The sequence below is a fragment of the Cygnus atratus genome, chromosome 5, assembly GCF_013377495.2.
Source record: "Cygnus atratus isolate AKBS03 ecotype Queensland, Australia chromosome 5, CAtr_DNAZoo_HiC_assembly, whole genome shotgun sequence".
Taxonomy (NCBI): domain Eukaryota; kingdom Metazoa; phylum Chordata; class Aves; order Anseriformes; family Anatidae; genus Cygnus; species Cygnus atratus.
The window spans coordinates 45,831,956-45,850,452 of NC_066366.1; the positions used below are offsets into that span (position 1 = coordinate 45,831,956).

Consider the following 18,497-nt stretch of genomic DNA (forward strand, 5'->3'; position numbering starts at 1 on the left):
CATGTTTATAGGGATTGCATGTTGCTTCAGAAATCTGTAACAGTATCGAGGCACAAAACTCATTCTCTGTTGCCTTATGTTTTGTGTCTCTGTGCCTAGAAGAAGAAAGTAAAGGTATGCGTTCAAGTTTGCAAATTAGTGACTGAAATCTATATTACCAGAGAAGTTAGAAAGCGTTAACAAAAGCTATAGTTCTCTATTGTAGTCTGTTCAGTTTTGATGCCTCAAAAGACCCACTGAATTAATTGTTGGAGACAAGCATATATAATAAGAAATACAAACCATATTGTTATGTTTTTCATTGTTTGTTTGTTTCAGTTTGAATAGGAGTAGAAAATAATATAAGTAATAATAGCATTAGTAGTGGTAGAGAAATAAATGACAAAGCAATTAGAAAGAGTAGCTGGCTGTAACCTGCAATTGTTCATACTTGGTGAGAAACTTTCAAAGTTGGGCATTTAACTTCGTGGTAAGAAAAAAAAAGAAAAAAAAATTCAAAAAGAATTCAAAAGCAAATTTCCCAAACTCCCAAATCCGTAGATCTGTGAGGGAAATTTCTGGAAGCCAAGAAAAGAAATATCAAAGAGATAACACAGTGTTGTGGAAACTGCATAGTTTTATGAATGATCCTAAATTGCACAGCTTTTGTAGAGATCTTGGAATGTGAACAAAGATATGAGCTGAATTGTAATGGAAAAACCCTCATGAACTATATGAAAAAGGGTGGTGCAATACTGTTAGCTTCTGCTGTGAATTCAGAATACTTTGGAAATATCATCTGGGCTATTTTGGCCCTGCACATATTACTAAGAACAGAATCTGTTTGCTCAGATACAGCTTTTGGATTTCAAAAGCTCTAAGACCTAAAAGCAGTGTTTAAAAATCCCATTGTTGAAATGAGTTTGAACTTTTCTGCTTTATGAGAAAATTTGAAGTTAGTAGAAATCACAGAATAGAATAAAATCAAACTTGCACTCCATCCTTAATAGATATAAGGGTCATGCAATCATCTGGGCTAAGGATAAGTCTACATAACATAAACTTAAGGTTTCCCTCTGAAGTACCAGGAGTGCTAGCACAGGGGTTAAACTGGTTCTAGATCATAGACAGCCACACTGTCCTATCAATGCCCATTGACCTTCCTTGAGGCGAGTGCAGTAAGAGAATTCTGTGTCACAAGACAAACACAAAATATAAATATCTTCCTGTTCTATAGTGACTAGGGATTTTACCAATCTTTGTTTGCGTCTTCAGCTCTACAACTACCAACTGTTTTCCTCTGAACTCATCTAATAAACTGACATATGTAACCATAGATAAATTGCTCTTGATTTATAGATATTTTGCAGCTTGCTACCCTTATTTCAGGCTTTAGGAAGGACTTGTATTCTTAAAAGTTTATCTGCTTTTTCCAATTATATGTAGATGTTCTACTGCTTTTCCTTGCAAACCTTTCCAGAACCACTCACATAATCTGATACTCCAAGGGGCTAGCAGAGAAGGATCAATGACAGAGGTGATAGGGTGGGGAAGGCTGTCAGGCAGAAGATCCTCATTACATTTGGTAGTGTAGAGAGGAAATAAATTGATGAAGTTTTCTTAAGAGGGACAGTGGACTAAGTAGTTAACATTTGCAAATATTTTTGGGGATAGAACACTTAAGGAATGAAACTATGCAGTAAATCAGGCTGCTGTTATTGAACTTGGATCTTGCTTGTTACAGATATGAAAAGCAGTATATGATAACATTGATAGAAATAAAAGTTTTCAAAAGAGCAAGGGAATTCCTGTTTCTAACAGAGAGTGCCTATGTCAAGCTAGGCAAATGATCCAGTTTTTAAGCCAAAACTTCTGAGGGAGGGTCCCTAACTATATACTTGTTGTTTTTAGGTTTTACTTGTTCCTTTTTCATGCTAATAAAATTAGCTTGATCTGCCTTTTGAAAATACCTGCTAACAAGCATACTCAAAAGAGGGAAAAATGACATCACATGTATGCCAAGTAGCATTTGAAATTGGTCTGTCCCTCAATTACTCTGAATAATGAGTGCGTTGTAAAGGAAAATTAATTTCTGCAAAGTATTTACATATTGTAGAAAGCATCATCCATTTTGAACACTAAGAACAAAACAATATAGTCAAGGTCTGTTAAGAAGCATCATCTCTTTTGTGCACTGAGACAGGAAGGTTTCTCACTTCTACAGCTCACCATACAATTCTGTATGGAATGCATGTATAAAAGTCATATTAAAGATGGCAGAAGCAATCTTATTTGTGGAGCATGACAGACTCTGTATTCCATATTTTTAGTTTTCTTTTAATTAATTCTATGCCTAATTTTACAAGTTCTAAAGGATTTGTTTTACGCTTTTTTCCATTCAGAGTTGCTGTTTTGTGTTGTGGTTTAACTCTGGCGTGCAGATCACTCACTCTCACCAGGTAGGAAGGGGGAGAGAATCAGAAAGTTAAAAGTGAGAGAACTCATGGGCTGAGATGAGGCCATTTTATTAGGTAAAGCAAAAGCTGTGTGAACAAACAAAGCACACCAAGGAATTATTTCACTGCTTCCTGTCAGTAGGCAGGTGCTCAGACACTCCCAGGAAAGCAGGGCTCATCATACATAATTGTTTCTTGGGAAGACAAATGCCATCAACCTATTTATTCCATTCAAAAAGGATAACTCAGATACTGAACCCATTAAAAGATCATTTTAACAACACTTCCCATTGGTCATAATGTTTAAATAGCAATTAAAATCTAAGACCTGAAAAATTTTTATTTTTTTTTTTCACCAGTGATTTTACAGATAAATACAAAGATTTTTGTCTCTAGATCATGTTTTAGCTGGATACTTGTATAATCTCAGCTAGTGTATCTGTAGGCATGAGTACAGGAGTGTGTAATACATTAGGTATAGATTTTCTACATTTTCTTTAATAAAGACAGAATGTCACTGTTTAATAATATTTAGTGCTGCTAATATTTAAACACGGTATATATATATATATATGTAGAAGCTCGCACATATTTTGTAAGCTTTTAGTTTCTTGTGAGGAAAAATGCATTGCTGAGGGCAGGGCTTAGGAACCAGAAACAAATATGCAATAGCTTGTCCTACAAAAATTGTGTGCTCTCTAGCATTAAAGACTGACATAGTCAGTAAATATTACAGACAACATTAGCTGGCTTTTTTATTTGTGTTAAATATATTTGATTACATCTTTGAGACTACAACAAGACAAATCATAAGTCTACAACTATGCGGAAAGGAAAGGAAATATAAACAGTGACATTCTACAGACAGAATTGTGGCCATCTAGACAGCACATAGTTGAATGGTAAGTTATGTATAGGTTGATTGTTTTTACTGGAGAGAAAAAGTTACCTTTATTTGGGCCATTCATAAACCCTCCTTTCAGATCAGGAATGAGTAGTGTATACATTCCTCACCTACTTTTCATCTCTATAGTTATCACAGACATAAACTGGGACGCTATTCACTATACTGAAAAGAAAGCAGGAAAAAACAACAACAAAAACTAAGAAGCATTACAGTTCATTACAGTCTGACACTGTGTCAGAATTTAACTGTCTGTGGTCTACCAGTTTGCTTTCAGTTGTCAGAAGACAGAACAGTGGAGCTAACTTTTTCCAAACAAAAAGTCAATACATAGATAAAATAGACATAACATATGCCAGTTACAAGAAAAATTAGGCTGAGGGTTTCCAATACTAGAAGAGGAGAAAAAAGTCCAGATGAAGTGACATAAAGAGCCACCTAGCTATAAATGAAGCTTCAGGCATTCCTCTTTTCTTCCTTTACTCATATTTCTTCCTTTTTGATCACATTGCTGTAGATTTTGTTAGCAAAGCTTTCTTTTGCATTCATTTCCATTCTCTTTGATCTTCTTAATCAATGGTTTACACAGGTTATGTTTACCTATTGCCAAACTGAATCCAAATGAACTAGTTCAGCTGAAGATCATGATGAACTAGTTCAGCTGAAGTTATGAACCTTCTATACAATGCTGATGAGAAGACAGAACCATTCCACTTACTGTACAAGCTGTTGAAGCACACTTAAATCTTTAACTGCTTAACTGTTGCTTAACTCTGATTCTTCTCAAGTTATAAGAGTGTTTAATCATTCTTTTATGCAGTCTTTTGCTTTATGAAGCATTGGGCATCTGAGGGGAAATAGTGATTTTAGTAAAAAGAAAACAACTGAGCAAGAACTACTTTCATAGATCAGCTAACAGGAGGGCAGGGAAAGAAAAAAAAAAGTGACTTTTTTACAGTGATAAAATTCAAGTAGTATTGCTAGTGTTTCCATTCAAAATATATCTATTTATTCTGAATTTAAACAGCAGACTTGAAGGAAAATTTCCTACACGTCTGACTGCCTCCTTCACTTTCAAATTCACTTTGAATTTTGATACATACTTTAGAAACTTAGTAAAGCAGCTGTGCCATAAGCATGCCCATGTAAACACTGGAGGCTTCCTTATGAGCACTGCCAACAGGAAGGAGATGTTATCTTAAAAGAACAGATGTCAGGGGACAAAATCACTCAGCTTTAGAAACTGCTACTTCATTGCTGACTTAACCAACGGTCTTAAATTCAATGAATTTGGTCTCAGGAGTCAAGATGGAAATCACATTCTGGAGCAGAAGACAGTACTTCCTTCTGTCATCTTCAGATTAAACTGTAGATAGAACGTTTAGAGTGTCTGAACTCGTATAATGTGACTCTACAAACATAGTATTTTTAAAAATACGGAAGCCAATGTATCCTACAGATTTAGGTAGACATAATGTTATGTAGTTAAGAAACTTCATTAAATGCGGGTGTCTTAATGTACTTTCATAGCAGATATGATAAGAATGGCAGAACATTAGTTTGGATCATGCATCAAGAGCTAGAAAATTTGGGAACAGATTCTAAGTCAGAATAAAGACACTTAGTTCTAAAGTAAATGTGAAGAAAATTGTCTTAGGCAATTTACACCACCTCAGAATTTGAATCTTGAACTATTAGTACCATCATTCCAAAACAGGAGTGCAATTCTGAGACAGACTAAGCACAATGTCATTGCTAGCCTGGAGGAGTATTGAGTACAGTACAGCATGGAGACAGAGCTTCAAGGTGGCCTTTTGTCCTCACCTTCTCTTTTCTGTTATGATATAAGCAGGATATAAGCTCATCATTTCACAAAGAGTATGAATACTCCACATGTCTTCAGAAAATTATAGCACATAATTGTCTCATGAAAGCAATGCAATCTTGCATATGAAAAGAGAATAAAGGGTGCTCAGACTCAACCACTTCAGTTATGAGTAATTTTGTCAGGAACAACAAATGACACTGGCAGTTCACAGCCCTAAAATCGGTCTATACCATGACTTTGCACTTGCTTTTCAAACATAAATACTGGAGGTGGTCTGTGGTTCAAGATATGTTTACAGGCCCATGTTCAGGAGATACCAGGTTGATTAAGAAAATCTTTTGTCAGTTTGTGGTTTTAAAAGTGTTTCTCTGCTACACTTATTTCCTGATAGAGAGAACGACATTAGATCATTTCATACTGCTAGATGCTGATTGGAGCATGATTTCCAAGCCTTCTATTTTTCTACTGATACTTCAGCAGTTACAGTTTTATGGCTTTTAACTCTTATTCACCTCCCAATACTGCAAATTCTGTCTGATCATTTTGATAGAGTATTTTCGGCCTTTGTATAGATCAAAATAATGATATGGTTATGCTAATACTTAAAGGTGCTTAGTCTCTCGAGTGACTTGAATGATGAGCAGGTCATCTCTTCAACCTAATAATCTCTGAATCTATATCTCTTCCATATTAGATGCTGGAAAATGCTTTCTAGCTCTGTGTTGTGTTTTTATTCATGTTGTCCTCAGAACATGAGGCTGTCCTTATGTTATCTGTATGCTTTTGACATCCCATTCCTAGTTGTCCCTTTCTAAAGGCTCTGCAATATCCCTACATCTTATTACCTGAAATACGTACATCATGCTGTCCCTTACCATATAGTAGTAGCATATTGCTTACACTATGTATGAATGGTTCGAGTCTATGCCATGAGGTAGCAGATCACAAAAACTTCATTATATCTATAGAAAGCAGTTTAACTTGTCCTGGATAAAAGATAAAAGGTCTGTCTCCATGATGTGTGACATATACATTTTTGTTGAATACTGGTAGAATTTCTGTTATATAGCTCTGTATATATATGTATAGAGCTCCGTCATCTGACAGAAAACATGACTTGGATTTTCATTACATTTTTGTAACAGTTGTTGATACTTCTCCCATTTAACAAGCCTAGCACAGTTTTTAGATCATCTTCATTCCTCTTCTCTGAGTTTATCTGTATCCCATGTCACCACGCAAATTCAATGCAAAACCAAATGTTAGATGAGTCTTCAAAAGTTTCCCTTTAAAATGGGGAGAAGTATACCTTTGATGATTTATTAACACACACATTTATAGATTGCGTCTGTGTTACAGTTTGTTCATTATGTTCAGTGTTAAGGGTTCTGTGCCAGTACTATGTCCTGTCGGCAAAATGAATTTTGTAGATGGCATGCAATTGCCATCCTTGCTACGTTTGTCTCCATGCTGAGATAAAACCTCAAGGAAATGACTAGGGAAATTCTTGCATATAACACTGTGGTAGTTTAAATTCTCTTCTGCTAAATCAAAATCCTTGAATTGAAAGATGGCTGTCATCCAAAACAAGCTATTGATAAAATCTGACTCTCTGGGGTGATAACTAAACAGTAAATTGCTTAATAAGGGATTTTAATCATTTGACCATTTAAAGGTAACATGATAATTTAAAAGAAAATATTTTTCTTTTCCTTCCAAAAGGGCAGGAACCAGACTCAAAGCATGTCAGGAATATTTTCTGAGTTGTAAAACTTAGTGATCTAAGAAATAAATCAGAAAGTGCTAGGGAGAAGCTTTAAATAAAAATGAGTATTCTGACTTGGTCCCAGACAACTTCTGTATAGTGAGGGAACAGAAACAGAAGAAATCATGCAAGAGCGTATTATTTCATCTATATTATATCATCTATATTATATCATCTACACAATTACCTTCCAGGGTGCTTTATCATGCAAGGGTAATAGTGCCAGTCCACTGCTCCAGACTACCAAAAACAAGATCAGAGGGAATCTGGGGAATCTTCATTGTTTGGTTTTGTATAACAGTATCTGGTGAGAACCTGCTTTTCCATTCTGCAATGGCTGTACCAAGGCTGTTGAAATTCTGTCAAAATGAATAGAGACTACCTTGAAAAAGGTAAAATTATGTAGTGAATGAAATACCTTCCTTCAAGAGTCTGAAAGCTTGCAAGAGCTGTTTCTACCTTTGTTTCTACCTTTGCAGTCAAACTGTAATCCCCAGATGAGGAACAGGGAAGAAATATGGGAAGGAAAGAATGAGACAGGGAACTAACGTGAAATAGCTTCATCTGTATGTGGACTGGTGTCCACCCTGTCTCCTGTCTCCATGAACAGATGAAAACTTCTGTTCAAAAACATGGAGATACCCAGCCAATAAAAAGAATTAATCAATTACCAATTGTATCCTTATGACAGGTACAAGTTTGACTCTAATATAATTTTTCATACCAGTGGGGAAATTAACTTGGAGCATATATATTACTGTAGTGTTTAGCAAGAAATACTCTTCTGACAACAGTTACGTATAGAGGTGTTGGTCAGGAATCAAGGTCTGACTAAACTTAAAGAAAATATTTAACCCAAATAACATAACAGTTGCATATATATAATGAAGTAGCAATATAGGGCTAAAAAAAATAAATTAAAAAAAATGTAGAACAGGAAAAAATAAAGTGTGGAAAAGCTAGCTAGTCAGGCAGTTTGCTTAAAAAGCAAGAACAAAATTTCAAACTTCTAGTCAAATCTCATGAGTTTTCTTCTTAAGTAATTGTCTTTGTTTTAGAGTGAGTTGTTCCTGATTTATATCGGTGTATCTGAATCAAACTCGGAATTCAAAAGGTTTTTACCTGGACATCCTTTATAACCATCTTCTTCTCAGATTATACTGGAAAACCTGAACTTTAATTCATTCTTCTTTTGTTTCTGCCAGGTACCCCAAATGATTTTCCATAAGTGACATGCTTCCTGTGAGATAACTACACTAATATTGCTGTGCAAAAATAAAATAAAATGAATATAGGAAAGGGGAAAATACTATTCTTCTGCGTATTTGACTTGAAAAATAGATTAAATAAATAGCTTTATTGGAACTTTTCAAAACTATCTAAGTGTCTAAGCAGACAATAGGAAATAATTATGCATGTATACAAAACATTGTGAAATTACACATTTTCCAAGCCATTGCCAGTAACTATATGAATAGCTTAATTATCTTTCCACTTATATAAAAATTTTATAGAATAGGCTCTCAAAGAAATAAAAGTGAAAATCCAGTTGCAATTATTGAGCTTTATCTTCATTGCTACAAATTGTAGACTATTCCCAAACTGTATTCCCTCTCACAAGTATATAAACTCATCATCACATGCATATTTTGCAAAAGAATTGTACATACACAAACCAACTATTTATACATCTGCCACACATCATGAATCATTTAAAATAAAATAAATTGACTTTTATTTTAATTTTAGTCCTATATTCACAAAATTTCACTGAAGTTTCACAATAAAGAGAACAGAGGAAAACTTAAAATTTAGGTAATTTACATATATATATTTTCAGTGATTCTTTCATAATCTATGCAATGTAATTATCAGTGAAGTGCTATAGATAATTTCCCCATAATTTTCTTCCTTCTACATTAGGCATTATAATTACTTTCTTCCTCTATACCATGTGTGTTTGTGTCTTGCTCCCCCTCCATCCTGTATGGAGGGAGAGAGAGAGAGTATTAAATCAAGTACAGAGCTGGTTTTCATTTTGGCAAGTAAAGCTTTTTATTGCAAATGAAACATTTTCAAATGTGAATTTAAAGTTCTTGATGTGATTTAGTCTCCTCAGCTTTGGCTCAGATTCTAACTCCAAGCCAAAATCCACTGCTTTGCACCTACCCAGCCTCGCTAGGGCCATTATTAAATGCTTGGTTGGAACTGGAGAGGGGTGTAACAAAGACATATTTGTATTTCTGTCCTGGTCCTCTCATGCATCTCTTGAGAAGAAGACAAAAGAATATGCATAGAATCAAATCTTACTTTTTTATGGTTTGTTCCAACTCCTCCTGTTATTCTTGTCTGCTGCTCCCACACTTGATTTCCAAATTCCTTACTTCCCAGGAAATATCTGATTTTGTGCATTGTATTTACCCTTATTTGTGGAACATTCCACATTGGTCATGTTTGCTGGGAACCTTTATACCTGCAGTGCAAGGCCTTTATCAATGAAGATGACCAAGGGACTGGAGCACTTCTCCTATGAAGACAGTCTGAGGGAGTTGGAGTTGTTCAGCCTGGAGAAGAGAAGCCTCCGGGGAGACCTTATAGTGACTTTCCAATACCTAAAGGAGGCTTACAGAAAAGCTGAAGAGGAACACTTTGTCAGGGAGTGTAGTGATAGGACAAGGGGGAATGGCTTTAAACTAAGAAAGGGTAGATTTAAATTAGACATTAGAAAGTTCTTTACTCTGAGGGTGATGAGGCACTGGATCAGGTTGTCCAGAGAAGCTGTGGCCTATCCCTGGAACTGTTCCAGGCCAGGTTGGATGGGCCTTTGAGCAACCTGGTCTAGAGAAAAGTGTTCCTGCCCATGGGAGGGGGTTAGAACTAGATGATCTTTAAGGTCCCTTCCAACTCAAACCATTCTGTGATTCTACAATTTGTATTACTGTAAAGGAAATGATGTTTTAACAGTGTTAACTGAGACTTACCTGTTGGGTACCCAATCTACACTTTGGATATATTCCTTACAGAATTATTGTATTTTTGATCTGATTGCTTGTATAATTTATTTCCTACAGTTTCAGTAATAAAGGTATTGTATTGAGCACAAACATTTAATGCATTTACTTAACATGTTGTATGCTGGGCACTTTTCCTTCTCTATCTTCAACCTCCAAGCCTGCAGATAATCAGTTCTGTCAGCAGTTCCTTCTGTTGGTGGAAGCAGTCTTTAATAGAGAAAACCAAATGTGTTTGCTTGAGACCCTTTTAAGACACAGTACTAAATATATCCCATGTATTCGTCACTGTCATCCAAGAAGTAAAGCCACAATCAGAAATTTTAGATAGTGGTTTGTGTGTATTTCATTGTAATACTGTCAGACGTGATGTGAAGCACAGCAAGCTGCAGAAGTAGCCATAGTTTTACACAAGCCAATGAAGCTACAGACAAGATGCCTAAAAACCAGAGCATTACATTTTATTATATTTGATTTTGTTCCCAGCTCTCTAGTGACTTGCTCATTGGGAAAAGCCAGTATGTATATGGTTGGAGAGGAAATAATTATTGGTATAAGATCCATATATACTGTGGCCCACACTCAAGTGGACTTCTTGTCATCATTTTCTACTAAATTACAGCAACTGAATAGGTGATATGGGGGACTAGAACTAGTACTCAGTTTTTACTGTGCATACTTTTCAGCAGTTTTATGTCATATTATATTTATAACACCCTCACCAATTGCCAGTCACGTCATTGACTGAATGGGAATGGACACAGAGCAGTGATAGCTCCAAACTCTGTGCACGCGGGAATTTGCATCCTTCTTCAAATACAGACAGGGAAAATTCTGAGCACTTCTTTTAGTGATGTTGGACCTGAGTAACTCAGAACATTTCTGGATTCTCATATTCTCATATTGTCTGCTCCGATACTGACAGCAGATTCTGACAAAGCTTGCCTCCTTGGTAAAGCTCATCTTGGAAGAATTTGGAGTCAACTCTATTTTAACCAGATTAGAAAGTGAGAAAATATGAAAACCTGTTATCTTGAGCAGACCTTGTGATAGGTGTTTGCTATAGGTTGGATTTGCCTCCCAAAGGACACCAAAGCTGACTTGGAGGTATGATGAACAGGCTTATGTAGTTGTCACTCCATTATTAGTACCGATGAACAGTCCATGACAATATAATGATCAAAGAGTGCTTCAGTTTGTACAACTATATTTACCTTGAATTCTTGAAGTGACAAAGTCTCATCACACTGGGAGACAATAATAAATGTATTGGAAAAACTTCAAAATTTCAGGACAGAGCAACATGTTCTTAAAGAATATTCACCTGTCATACTATAACTAATATTTATGGTGAAAACCACAAATGCACACTGCGCAAACTGACAGCATGTGTATACATCCACATTTCAAGCACTGCCGCCTTTTTGACTGCATCAACATATAAAAGTTGATATTGACAACATCAGAAATAGCCAAGCCATCTAAATAAGCAGTATAGTCAGAGCCTAATGAAATGTCTTTTGTAAGAAACCGTCACTGTCATATCTTACAGCAAATCAAGCTCACTAAAAGACTAAATTTCAAATTACTTAAAAATGCCTGAGAAATAGAAGTGACTGGAGACCAAGTTCACTTCTCTCATAGTTCAGTTACAAAACCAAATCAAAAGGTGATATATAAGAGTAGGAAAGATTCATAGGTGTTCATGAGATGTCTCACAAGAGACTTTACCTTTGTCAGATGACATCATTAAAATTACTTTGATAGAAAGAGATGTCTGTCAAATCTGTATTAGCTGGTGTGCATGTATTAGAAATATCTTAAACAAAAACAAACAAAAAAGAAATAAAAACAAAAACAAACAAAAACCTGTAAAGAAGAAAGCAGCTTATCTTACAGCCAAACAGGAAACAAGAAAAGTTTCATGTCAAGAATGATAAACGGTGTGTAGAAGAGTTGGGAAATATTTCATCAAGCTGTAGATCCAGGAAAACTTCACACATTTCAACAGCATTCAAACAGTCTGTTGTCCTAAAATCAGTGGCATTTTCTTCTCTTTAGTGAAGATGTCGAGGTTCTATTAAGAACAGATATGAAATAGGACAACACTGATGCATTTCTATTCTTTGTCCTGCTATTTCTATGTTAACTTTACAGAAACTTTTGATAAAATTCCACTGCTCCCCTTAGGAGTCAGCTAGCAAACCAGTATCTACTTGCAGTATAGTTAGAAGGTTACACAGTTGTTGCTGATCAAGGCTATGAGGTCTGTTGTTATTCTTACCAACCTATAGCAGCCAGCACCCCAAGAGGAGATTAAATAAGGAGATAACAGTTTGGGAGTTCAAGTTTGCTGGCATTATTGAACTCTCCAAACAAAAAGGTCACCTCTCATGCTGTGATAAATGCTGGACTAGCTTGCTTCTTTCTGCTTCCTGGAAAAATCTTTCCAGAAAAATAGGCATTAGAGTTGCTAGTGGAGTTACTGAAAAAATCTTCCACTGGTCAATGCAGCTTAAATTATAAATTAAATTTAGCTTAATATGATCTCTGCAGCTGAATAGATGTAAGAAGGTATTGAAGAATGGAGTAAAAATCTTTATGTAAACACAGATGACTTGACCAGAGCTTCTCATCCTGTCATCCATAAAGATCTCTTGAGGCTTCTGTGAGACTTTGGCTATACACAAAAGCCTGGGAATATTGTTTGCTTATCTTTTGATATCATGGTGAGGTGTAGAGGATCCTTAGTCTAGAAAGACTGATAGATTCTCTTATCATAAAAAATGGCACTAAGCAAAGCTGTGCTGTCTCTCTCTGCTTGTATATAAGTACTTTTCTATAATGCTTTTAGGGACAAGGATAAAATCTTTATTCAACTTTCTCTAGAAGGCAGAAGCTTTGTGCTACTCCAATGCTGCTAGTCAGTATTCTGGGCACAATTAATAATGGCAACTTGCTGGTGAACACTCTTGTATATATTCAGCACATTTTTGTCTGTTTTGATCAAGTTGCCAACTGGTCAAGTTTGACAATTAGCATAAGAAAGCCAGCGGTCTGTTCCAGCCTTCTCCCTGCTGAAAGAGGTGTTGAGACCTTTAAGAACACTAAAATAACAGGAAAAAAAATCTGCTACCTCTGCAGCTTGCTGCTTGAAGGACCTTGTCACACTGAGGACAACAAGAACTGAAGCAGTCTCTGGAAGACAAAAAACAATTCTAAACTAAAGGAGATAGCCTACAAACAAATGTGACCTACCACATAATGGTTGTTTTTACTCTGCCATGTGGCTGCAAAACTGAAACATATTACTGTTATTGTTTCAAGGGATTAAGTCAGTGAACTATGCTGTCTTTATGCATTTTCTGGAATAAAATGACAAGGTTCAATATGAAATGGTTAAGTCATAGACTTGTCAAACACTCTCACTGAGGCAATGTAGCTTTATTCTTTGCTTGATGGTGCATCAGAAACCACATTACCCAAAAGCCGTTTAGTATAACCATTTAAAATACAAAGAATGGATGAGAAGGAGGCTAATTACCCTTGACAAAGACATGTTCAGAACAAATCTTGAACATCAGTTCAGTGACATCATTACTACAGAGCTGGAGGGGTGTGAATAAGGATCATCTGCTGCATTGGGGAGTATATACTTTTCGTGTTTAAATTCCTGAAAAAAAAAAAAAAAGAATAGTGGTATGCAACTCAAAGATATGAGAGAAGTATATGTGAGTATAAAGACCACAGGAAATAACCACAGGAGTGTAGCAAAAAAATGGACTGCTTATATGATAAAAGTCACATGTTGAATTCTCACACAGAAATGCAGAAAAGCTTCATTACAATTTATTGGTACATATTCCAACATGTACAGACTATTGGTGATTCAGTGTCATGGTTTCAGCTGGGAGAGAGTAAATTTTCCTTCTAGTAGCTGGTATGGTGCTGTGTTTTAGATTGAGAATGAGAATAATGTTGATAACACACTGATGTTTTATTGTTGCAGAGCCATTCATACAATAAGCCAAGGATTTTTTATCTTCTCACACCGCCCTGCCTGCAAGGAGGCTGGGAGTGCACAAGAAGATGGGAGGGGACAGAACCAGGACAGCTGACCCAAACTGGCCAAAGGGGTATTCCATATCATATGGCATCAAGCTGAACAATTAATATGGGGCGACTGGCTGGGGTGGGGGGAACCACTGCTTGGGGATGGGATGGGCATCGGTCAGTGGGTGGTGAGCAATTGCATTGTGCATCACTTGCTTTGTATATTCTATTCTTATTACCATCATCATCATCATTATTATTTCTCTTCCTTTTCTGTCCTATTAAACTGTCTGTATCTGTGCCCACGAGCTTTTACTTTTTTTTTTGTTTCCTTTTGTTTTGTCATGGTGTTGGGGGGGGGTGTGAGTGAATGGCTGTGTGGTGCTTAGCTGCTTTCTGGGTTAAACTACATCATTCAGAAAAGGTCTTCCTTTTATTTAGAAAATGTTGCACTTTAACATGTCTCTGAAAGAACAGAAAAGACAGAACCAATCCTGAATCACTTTTAGATTTTTATCATTCAAACCAGTATTAATCATTAAGCTTAAGAACAATTTCTTTGCTGTGGGAAATTGTAATTTTTTTTTTTCCTGATGAGGACATAGTCCCTGCATATAATTCTGGTATTTCACAAGCTTGGGCTTCAAATTCACAGAAAGAGCTTTTTTAGACATTTTAAAGTGTTATTAGTATAATATATACCTCTTTCAGGTTCTTGTAATAAATAAAGCACCTGGCTTCACAGGTGTAGGATAAAGACATGGTTTCTATAATTTATTTTTTCAAAAAACTCATTTAAAACACATTTATAAAATATCTCCTTTTTTTTACTGTAATATATGTGGCACGTTCAGATTGCTTGTAGTATGGGGTGGTAATATAACTGTGTTAATGCCCTGCTGGGACAACCTGTATAATTCACTCATGGTTTTGCCATTTAGGAGTAATGCAGTGATCTCAAATGCATATTTAGAAAACTCTTCTCACGACTCAGTGTCTTTCCTATGATTCATTTATATATTTACAGATGACACCAACAGCTGCAAACTGCATCATAGTACAAGCATGAACATACTCCTATTTCTAGCTAAAGGGCCAAGTTTTGTTTCACTTCTTGTCCAGGTTCTTAGGCTGAACAGAAAATAGCATTGTAAGAAAACACACAGAGATGTAACAAAAGGAGTGGGGACAGAGATAACCAGGACGAACCCCGTGAAGTGCTACAGGCTTGGAGAAGAGTGTCTGGAAAGCCGCCTGTTGGAAAAGGACCTTCGAGTATTGTCTGACAGTCAGCTGAACGTGAGCTGGCAGTGTGCTCAGGTGGCCAAGAAGGCCAACAGCATACTGGCTTGTATCAGAAATAGTCTGGCAAGCAGTACTAGAGAAGTGATTGTCCCCCTGTACTTGGCTCTGGTGGGGCCCCATCTCAAATACTGTGTTCAGTTCTTTGCCCCTCACTACAGAAGGACATTGAGGTGTTGGAGTGTGTCCAAAGAAGGACAATAAAGTTGGTGAAGAGTCTAAAGAACAAGTCTTAAGAGGAGCAGCTGTGGGAGCTGGGGTTGTTTAGCCTGGAGAAAAGGAGGCTCAGGAGAGACCTTATTGCTCTCTACAACTACCTGAAAGGAGGTTGTAGTGAGGTGGGGAATGGTCTCTTCTCCCAAGTACTAAGAGATAAGAAAAGAGGAAAGGGCCTCAGGTTGCGCCAGGGGAGGTTTAGGTTGGATATTAGGAAAAAAATTATTCACTGAAAGAGTTGTGAAGTTTTGGAACAGGTTTCCCAGGGAAGTAACTGAGTCACCATCCATGGAGGTATTCAAAAGTTGTGTAGATGTGCTTAAGGACGTAGTTCAGTGGTAGACTTGGCAGTGATAGTTTAACAACTGGACTTGATGGCCTTAGAGGTCTTTTCCAATCTAAATGATTCTATAATTCCAAAAAAAAATGTAGAGAGAAAATGATTTTTTAAAAGCTGTCCAGTGCAACTGGCAGCTACATTGTTAAGTTTTGACACCCTAAAATGTTCAGTTCAGTTCAGTTTAGCACTGGCTTTAACAGAAAAATGAGAATCTTGGAAATGTTATGTTTCAAAGGTTGAACTGTAGCTTAAAAAACATCAAGTGAATCAACAATGTATGTGGTTGACTTTATTATTATGACTGAGAAGAAATTTTGTTTGATTTGGATTGGGCATTTCTGGTGTCTCACTCTTTCTCTCTCTGTCATGTACACAGAAAAATTACCAAGATATCCATTAAACGCATTCCTTACTTTAGAGCTGTATCAATACCTGCTCTTCACAATTTTTATTTTATTACTGCAAGCTATTTAGATTGGAAAGGGTGCCTCCCAAACAGAGATGTGATAATTAACCTTATTCTTGTGCTGAACAATAACTCCTCACCAAATTTTCTATTATCATTTTATGGTGCATTATCGTAGAAAATTTGCTGCATTGGAAACATTTTGGAAACTTTTGCTGCATTGATGGAGTCACCATCCATGGGAGTGTTTAAGGAAAGGTTGGTTGTGGTACTTAGGGACATGGTTTAGTGGGTAATATTGGTGGTGGGGGGATGGTTGGACCGGATGATCTTGGAGGTCTTTTCCAACCTTAATGATTCTATGAAATTCTATGAAATTATTTGGGCACCTGCAAATCAATGAACATATGCTGAGGCTGGGAAAAAGCAGAATAGTGAAGAGACTATTAATTTCAGCAGATATGGCACATTTTTATGTTTCTGCCTGCCTGACAGATCAATAATTGAGGACAGCTACCAGTGTAACAAAACTTAACAGAACCACTGAAATTCCATGATGGACTTAGGAGGATTTCTCAAAGCAAAATGATGTAAGGTGAGAACTATGCAAGAGGAGGACAGGAAGCAATGTTGCATGCTAAGGGTCAGTCACTTCTTTAGAGCTGAAATTAAACTCTTTCTCTAATGTCTTCTGAAAATCTTCATCTCCCTGTGTCTGTGAGATGTCTATCTAGCCCCCCAGTGGAGAATACTACCACTGCCTAGTTGCAAGACTATGGAAAATGACATGATGAGTTTATGGAAGAGACTACATGTACAAAAACAGCATCGAACTTATCATTACCTGGTGCTCCTGGGCCCTTATTTTACATTGGAAAAAGGAAAGTACTAACAAGTTTGTATCTTCCAAAGCTTTCTGTGAAAAGAAGACAATGTTGGAAATCAAGATAAGCAAGTTTCCCAAGCTTAATCATTATTTTTATGGGTGATAAGACGTTGAGTCAGTTTATCAGAGTTTTGGTTGGGACATAGAAGCCCTGGCATTCACATCTAACCTTACAACTATGTGTTTCACTTTGCTTCTCCACGCCTCTGCTTTCCTGTGTTTAAATGGAACCATCCTATATAAAACATCTTGAAGTCTACAGATAAATAGGCTTTTTAATCTATTTGTTAGTGAGGTGCCTGGTATGTGGAAATAATTTCATCTCAAAGAGCTGTGAGCATGAAATATGTGGAAACAATTTTGTGTCAATGTTAATGAAACCATTAGGGCTCAGGCTGCACTCTAAAGTACGACTTTGTTAGTCAGAAAGAAAAATGAACAGCAGCATGCTGTGGGGAGGCAGGGACTGCTGGAACACCTATCACATCAGAATCTGCATTAGGCAGTCCAAATAATTTCTGTGGAAATTTCTTGTGGAAAAATAAGCAATTACCTGCAAGATATAAGGTGGAAAAGGAACTGTGACATATTCTAGAAAAAATTAGAATAATTTTAAAGACAGCTAGAACCTGGGCCCAAATGAGGTAGATATTCTCCCAGTAATGAGATAAAATGGGTAACTGGAGGAAGAAAGAAAATCTTTTAAAGCATAAATCTTTATTAATAATTGTTGGCTCTCAGTTTTGGATGGAAACTCGGTGGAAATGCCTGTGTGATCATTCTAACATCTTCAGCACAAACATCTCACCGGTTCCAGTTCCCACCCCTGGAGCAGAGGGGATACAGAGAAGCACAGGTGGCTTTTTATGGCTTTGGTCCGTTAGGCCCAAGATGTTTCTTTTTGTTTATGTGACCATAACAATTTTGAATCAAGGCTAAATTGGCTTAAAAAATGTTGCATACATTGCCCAACTGCTGGAACACATAAAATCAGCAGTTGGAGATGAAGCTGGATAATATTTTAACCAAGTTCCAGACAACTGCACTGTCACATTAAGTTCCATTTCCCCTTCTGGAAATGACTTCAATGCTCCACTTTACATTTTCACTTCTTTCATCCCAGAACACCCACAAAGAAGTATTTATGGCTGATACAACCATACAACATGTTTATATTTTATTTTGCCATATTAAAAGGGCAATCATTTGCAGTTTAGAAAAAAGCATTTCATTCATTGAAGAATTGTTACCACTGGTAGTGAATGTTGAGCTAACATAAAATATTAGATGTTCAAAGCTGGTGGCAAAGCAAAAAAATGATTGAACAGGTATAATTATAGAAAATAAGAAA

At 36.5% G+C, this 18,497-nt stretch overlaps 1 long non-coding RNA gene across 2 annotated transcripts in view; it reads left to right on the top strand.

Moving 5' to 3' along the window:
- Positions 1 to 18,497, top strand: part of LOC118244538 (uncharacterized) — a 45,009-nt gene that overhangs the window by 5,760 nt on the left and 20,752 nt on the right. For both annotated transcript variants that reach the window (XR_004777566.2, XR_004777567.2), the window contains exons 2-4: positions 13,953 to 14,079; positions 16,439 to 16,518; positions 16,756 to 16,855. This is a non-coding gene — a long non-coding RNA (uncharacterized LOC118244538). The remainder of the gene's footprint in view (positions 1 to 13,952; positions 14,080 to 16,438; positions 16,519 to 16,755; positions 16,856 to 18,497) is intronic.